Raw genomic sequence first — 8,007 nt, 5'->3', positions numbered from 1 at the left:
TTCTTTGCTATTGTTTTATAAGCTTAGCTTCATCTCACTAACTGTTGCCATCTAAAAGTTAGTACTTTATCCAAGTTAGTTGTCCAGATTCCTTTTATCCTTAGCAAGGAGTGGTAGGCACATATAATCCAGGCTACGTGGACCTGTCTGTCTTAAATCTATCTCTTTGGATGGGTTAAACTACAATCTGAAAAATTTTTCTTTCCATTGACTAGTGAGGATGCCAAACTAGCAAGCTTAGATTAGATGGCTAAGTGTTTGATGGCTAAAGTTAGGTGAGAAAAATCCTTCTCCCAGTTGCACGTAATAATATCAAGAGCTTCACAGAAAACATGGAGAAGAAAGGTCCTGGCCTAGTCTAGGAACTCACATCAAAGAGATGGACATACCAGCGAAGTGAGAGTATACCAGTAAGGGCAATGGTTATGGAAATAACAGTACACAATTACTCATTTTAGGCATCCATCTGGTTAGGTGTGTTGTTTCATTTAAATGATGTGTAAACGCACTCACTTAATGGCCATCATTTATACATTTATACATGTCATGTGAGCACTGCAACACACACGGTTTTAATTTTAAAACCTAAAGCACAAGTAGCAGACCTCACCTTTGCTGGATGCTGTCGGGTGTCAAAACCGAAAAGTTCAGCTTGTGCCCCTTCCAAGGAAATATAATACATACGCATCTGTGCACCCTGAGGTCTGCACACAGCTGCACGATGTTTTATGAGATGTTGCAGTGGCTTCTGCTAGACTTCCTGACGTAAAACTACAAACAATCAATCCCTCCTTCCCCCACATCTCATTCTCTCAAGCAAATGCCTGAGAAAATAGATTTTTTTTTGCCTACTATGTCCTTTAAACACTTTGGCTCTAAAGAGTAGAAGTTATCTCAGTATTTATAGGAGATTATGATCCTGGGTATTTCAGCTTTGAGTAGAAGGAAGCCAACTTCTTAGCTTTGGTTCAAAACAAAAGTTTCCCTCAAAAAAGTCTAAACCAACCTTAGAAGGCAGAAATAAGTATGCTCCATCAAGCAGAAAAGCGTGAGCTCACATTTAAAATCTGCACACTGCTATCTCAGCCACCCAAGAGAGAAATGATTCTGCATTAACAGAAGAAAAATGCAACTCTGAAAACTGATATCTTTGTGTTTACGCTAGGACAACTGCAACACAATACAATATCCTGGCACTCTTCTTTCTTATAGTCTGGCTCTTCTACTCAGCTTGCATCTTGTTCTAACTAGATCCAAGTCAAAAGAATAAAATAATAAACAAAATACATACTTTTTTCTTGTTGTCAAGAAGATGCAAATTTGATAACCCGAAATATTTTTAAATTGGTGTTGATTCTGGCAAATGGATTGTTTTATTTTTTAACTCTAAAGACTTCATTTTGACATTTTCAGAACATAAGATTTTCATTCAAAATGACTTTCATTTTGATAAGTGGCTTAAATTCACTAAAAAAAGAACAAAGGCATGAGTAAAACAATAAATTAAATTTTTGTAACTTTGCAGTTAACCAAAAAACTGGAAAAGAAACCTCTCTAATCAAAACAATTCAAAGTGATTTTAAATTCCTTATTTTTTAAAACTGCCAACAAACTGAAAAAAAAATCAATCATTCTCTCATCCTTTCAAACTAGAACCCAGAAAAAAAAGTAGCAAATACTCCAATCCTCAAGTGCAAAAGGTGTACCAGCATTTATTTTCATGTTTTCACAAAATAATCATGAAGCTTTCAGTACAATATTTTCAACATCCTAGAATAGTGTAAATGCTTGAGAAACGAAACTAATCATCGGGACTACTTTGAGCACTGACTATTTTGAGCATTCTCCAAACTGATATTTGTCCATGTTTTTCAAAACCGATGCACCCATGCATTGTTTTCTGTATTTATTATCATTCCCATATAGGAACTGAAACAGAGATACATGCCTAAGCAATAGGTATGAGTGCATCAATAAGCATAGTCATGACTTCAGGCATTACACATCCAAAGGAACTGAAGAATAAACTTTTAGCCATTTCACAGTGTCATGAACTGTTAGTCCGGGACTTCCAGAAAAAAGCTTGGGCAGAAAGTACACAAACTCTATTGCAATTCAGTGGAAATGGTGCACATAACTCCATCAGCCATCCCTGAAAATCCAAGTCTTTGAGCTGTAACACACTCATTTGGCCTTTCACTCAACACTATCTAAAGTAATACACTTGTAAATAGAAATCCTTTGCTGGTGGCCCTTCTCTTGGAATATGGCAGAAAAAAACCCTGTACTGTGAATGACATTCTCTCCAGTAGAACCTCACTTTGCACAGTTCCTGCGTAAGATTTGATGTACGCACAAAATCATGGTGGTGTCTTGCTATGTGACTGTTCAACGGCCTAATGCTAAGGGATATATGATCACTCTTTTCAAATGTTACCCTGGAAACAATTTGTCTCTTGGCAGACATTGCATACTTACACAGGAAACTAAATTTAAATCCTTAGGCATAACATCTTGGTCATGCCTGCCCTTTTGTTTGAACTCCTTTAATAAAACTCTTGCCCTCACACTTGGCTGTACTAAATCCAAGTATGATCTTTGCTTCCTCCTCATTATTAGTTCAGAGGGAACACTCTAGTAGTTGTATGCAGGGTTATCCATTACCTAAAGGGAAAACGTGCCAACTTGGAGCTCTGTTCATTGACTTACATGATGTTTACCCAAGGATTTTCATGCAACTGGCTTATAATGGCCATGTAATTTGCCTCTTCTGAGCAGCTTTACAGAACTGGTATTCATCATCAACTCAGACTTCTCAGCATACAACAGGTGAGTCAATTCATAGGTGGCTTGGGAATAAACAACGGAACAAGGTGGAATATTAAGAAAAGAAAACTAGGCAAATAGAACCAGTGCAATCAATCAAAAATATGATTCTTAAATGAGTAGTTTGAGAGGGGGACGACGACAAATTAATGGAAATGTTATGTACACAAGTTAGCCTCATACCTGGCTGGAGGAAAATAGTGCAACTGGAAATTTTGGAAGGAAATCTAAATATCTGCCCACCTGCTTGCATTCTTGGCCAGCAAGAACAGCACTTTCCAAACAGATCAGAGATTAAAGCAGTTTTACACCTTTGCCCACCAACTGCTACAAATGCAGACAGCCCCAAATAGGACAGGGGAGAGGAAATCATCTCGTTATTTCACAACATAAGCGAGCTTGCACTCACACTATCTATTTAACAATTATTTCTCAAAAACCTGTACAGCAGCCGAGGTTGTGCAAAGCTCAGGCTCTCACAATGTCCTTTTGTGATGGCAGACTGCCAAAATTTGTTTCCAAATGAGCATGTTCAAGGCCTGATAGGCCTTCTGGGAGAGCTTAGACCTCCCACATTAATAAAGAGGTTTGGGGTCCCCCTTCCTTTTTTTTTCTCTTTTTTTAATTGTTGCTGAAGCATTCCCTGTGGCCCTGGAAGCACATGTAAAGGGAGACAAAACTCGATATAAGACTCAGAAGGATGGCATAGGGATTTAATAATACCTCTAGGACTTGACTCCACTGATGAGGTAGGTCCTGGCAGGGGACTGTGAGGAATTATGCAGAGTGCACCCTCCCTCCCCCTTTTCTTCATAAAATAGCCTATAAGGCAGAGAGTGCCTGAGACATGAGCAATGTTTTTTTTGGGAATGGAGGACTTTTAGCAGGGGGAGGAAAAGCAATTTTCAGAACTTACTTTTCAGCACCATACAACACCTTGAAAATATTTTGGCAAAAAAAAAGGCAGGTGTTGAGCAGTTCCAGGATTCAATCAGAGATTCTGTTCTTTGGCTGGTAGCGTAGAAAATGCTACCAGCATATTAGAAGAAATATGAATAGGTCTACTCAAACTGTTTAATACTGTAACTAGGAGAAAGAGAGAGTCCGTGTGAGCCTTACTGTGTCTCATCTAAAGCATCATTAGGCACCAGTTAAGGAAAGTTAAACTATTTAACAAATTAGGGCTTTGTTGTGCTGAGTGCTTTTCTAACACATACCAGGAGGCATTTGCTGTTCCTCAGTATTTAGTGCAACTAAATGGGACAACTGAAAGATGAGAAAAAAAAAAAATTCATCCTCACTTTGCTTATCATGAGTGCATGTCTTGCAGAAGGCCTCACAGAAAGGTTGTTTTAATCAGGAACTGCATGCACATCTCTCAAATTCCATTTCCCTGCTACAGATACAAGAATTTTCTTCTCAGAAGTATTCTCTAGGTTCCTCATGCACATACCAGATACTACTCCACTGCTGTCAAATAATGTTTTTACTGGGTTATACAGATAAAAACAGAAGTCAAACCTGGCTAAAAACATATTCACAGAACCCGATTCACGAATATGCTCCAGTGGCTTTATGTTACCCCAGTTATACAAGACAGTCATAAAACTAGACTAACTAATGTAGGGCTGCTGTGTGACACCATCAAAGTACAAAGCAGCTAGAACATCTATGGGAAATCTATGTTGCAGTATTTTACCTTTTCTGCCTCCTCACTTTTCTGACTTTCTCATCAGTGATTATTACCAATTCCAAAGGCATTGAAAATACCCGGAAAATAAACACTTGAAGAAAGAAAAACTAAGTGTTTGACAGCAATAACTCAGACAGGTCCTAGCTTTTGTTTCTTAATTAAGTATGCAAGTGTATCTCTATTACCGTTGTTTTTATACTTCCTACAACTACATTTCTTCATAGGAGGATCTAGCAATATTAAATTACTTTTTGTTAACAAGATCATCCCATGCTCCTTAACTCTGAAAGAAAATGTTTCTCAAAATGTCTAGATGAGCCTGGGAACTCCTTAACTGATCATGTGATTGAAATTGTATCCACAGATTTCAGATACACCATCTCCCATGTATACTAGATTCAGGCAACTTCATTGTGCATAATTATCACTGTTTTAAATACTAGTAAGTCGATAAAACACACTTGTAAAATAATTTCTTACTGTCTTGGAGGTGGCCTGGATGATCTTACATTGCAACTGACCTAAAATTCTAAAAAAAAGTAAAATTTCAAAAAAATGCAAATTAAGTGGGAAAACACCTGCAACTTTTTCAAAACTTCCTTTCCTCTTCAGAAGAATCTTCAGAATAGTGGAAAATTTGAAATATCAATTTGAAAAATTTGAGAAAAAAAAAATCCATGTCTAAGGTTGCTTTCCCATAGAAATTCCTGTAACACTTTAGTAAGGTTTTAGACTGAAATCTGAAAGAGTTGGAAAAGGACAGAAAGAATTTCCTTTAACAAACTTAAATAAGATAGAATTTCTTAGCAGTGAGAGTGATTAAATATTGGAACAGCTTACTCACACTGGCCTAACTGTAAGAAAAGACAGGAGATGGCTCGCAGCCTGTGCGCAAAGAGGGAAGAAGATCTGGCTGAACACTGTGATATGAAAATCTTTCTGGTGTGGGAATATATGGATATGAATTCCTCTGTTTGTCCCTTACCTTTTGTGCCATGTTGCAATGTTTGCCACTCCAGAGTAAGATAATAAGGCAGAATACACACCTTCAGCAAATTTGAGGACTTTAGTAAATTAAAGGAAGCCAGATGGCAAACTAAATAACAGAGATTCAACCCCAAGGGAACCTGATAAACTTGAGGGCTGGACCAACAGAAATCTCATGGAATTCAACAAAGAGAAGTGCAAAGCCCTGCACCTGGGACAAAATAACTCCATGCATTAGTACATTAGCGCATTGATGCTGGGAACTGGCTGAGTAGTAGCTCCGGTGGGTGTGAGACTGAATATGAGTCAACAGTGCCCTCGCATCGTGGATAATGCAAACTGCATACTTGGCTGCATTAGGAGGAATGTCGCTAGGAGATCTAGGGAAATTCCATTATCCCCTCACATTCAATGTTGGTGAGGCCCCATCTGGCATACATTGTCCTGATTTGGGCCCCTCTGCTCCTGTTTCAAGACAGATCTTCCAAAGACCAAGTTAGGATTTAAAAGTCGCATGCGGTAGTTGTTAGCGGAAAAGTTGCTTGAATTGGAGATATAGATATTGCATGCTTTGAGATATACAGGAGGTCCAGATGAAACAGTTTTATCTTGTCCCTTCTCTCCTTCCATTTCAATGAAATCTAAAATAGCCTGTCCTATGAAGTCAGTTTGTTTCACTGATGGTTTTGGCAGAGCGTCTCTGTCATCATGCTGCCAGGACATGTGACAGAATAAGATGACTGTTGGACTGTCACAGCTTTAGGCCTTATGACTCTGAGGGACGAATGCCAAGGCAATCAACAGGCCGGGAAAGCTGTACACTTTGCAAGTTCTGCGGCATGACACGACCCTGCAAAGGGGAAAACTGATGAGTTAAAGGATAAGGAAAGACAGGGAATGAAAGCACTGCAGAGCAATTAGTCCCACTATTTCATCTTTACTGGGCTCCTACTGCCTGTATTTCATTTCAGACTATTCGATAAGATATTCTGAAGACTTTAGCACAAAAGGAAAAATTAAATGATGGTCGCGCAACATCCCCACACTTCTCTAGTAGGGATATGACAAGGGATTCTGCAAACCTCCGCGCTCCACCCTAACTTTGCACTTTATCTTGTCTTGCCTTGTCTTATCTTGTCTTATTTTGTCATGTCTTGCCTTGTCTTATCTTATTTTATGAAGACAATCCTGCCTGAGCTAGCTGTGAATATTCCAATCCTAATTTTTCCATCAGGTTTTCCAGCCTGTACTAAATTTACCACTTACGGATGAATAATCTGTTACCCTTCTGCAACAAATTAATTGCAGACTGTTACAGAATGAGTGATGTGGGTACAAATTCTGTGAGTCTCTGCTATATAAAATTCAATGTAGCCTTTGCTGTTGGGATAATCCCTCACTAATGTACTTGGCAAAAAATACTGAATGTGTGTATACGACGTGGGAAATTCTCAAGTCAGTATTGGCTCCTCAGTTGCATGTTTTTTTATTTATTAAAAAAAAAAAAAAAGCTTGTAAAGGTCTAGAAAGGCTTGTTCTGAAGTATTCCTGCTACCCTATGCCTTCACAAAATGCCTCAGGGGCATTTCGCAAAAGTATATGTAAATGGCTGCTCCTGATTGCTTTCAGAACTGCACCCAGCTCATCACTGTAATCCCAGCACAAAAGGTAATTCTGTTATTAAAAACTGAACCAAATATACACAAGCATGTGCACGACATGTTCTGTTAACCTGGCTTTACGGTCCACACATATGGTGGATGTAGTGTAACAGCTTCGACGTAATTAAGATTCAGTCCTGCAAATAACTGCATGAGCTTAACAATCACTGCCTGTGGGGATGTCTATACTGAGGTCTGTACTATGAATGCAATTCATACACATTTATTAAGCCGAATTATTTTTAAACTGGCTCGTTCAGATCCTGGTAGGAGTGCACCTATCCCAATACAGAACTCAGTATGGGTAAATGTATGAATTTTTACCCAGCTTTTTTGAGAGTTTTGCATCTTGCACAGAATCCCCTGCTGATGCAGCTACATTTCTAGCAGTGTCTAAGCTACTTAATTTAGAAATGGCTCATATCTGCATGTACAATTTGTAGACAAAGTACAGAAAAATCCTCAGGCAGTGAGAACTATATAATACAATTAGTCTTTTGCAATAGCGTACCCAAAAAATGTGTTTACACAGGGATATGGACTTGTTCTGGGGACAAACAGATTCCAACAACTAGTATAAGTGAGACACTGAAGAACATGACTTCTTGGACTAGAATGAGCTGTATTCTGAGATACTTCAGAAACTGTGGTTAGACTGCTTAGTGTAAAGCTGTGTGTTGTAAGTCTGCAGCCTTGGTTAAAGTCAGAAGGAATTGCATATGTGTCAGGGAAGAATTTGGCCCATTAGAACCTAATGCGATGCATCAAAAGAAGATAGAGCTGGCATCTTTCAGAGAACTTTTCTGACGTTCACATGCAACTGCACACTGTGGGTGGCAC

Source organism: Struthio camelus, chromosome 3 (assembly GCF_040807025.1).
Source record: "Struthio camelus isolate bStrCam1 chromosome 3, bStrCam1.hap1, whole genome shotgun sequence".
Taxonomy (NCBI): domain Eukaryota; kingdom Metazoa; phylum Chordata; class Aves; order Struthioniformes; family Struthionidae; genus Struthio; species Struthio camelus.
This window is presented reverse-complemented; position numbering follows the sequence as displayed.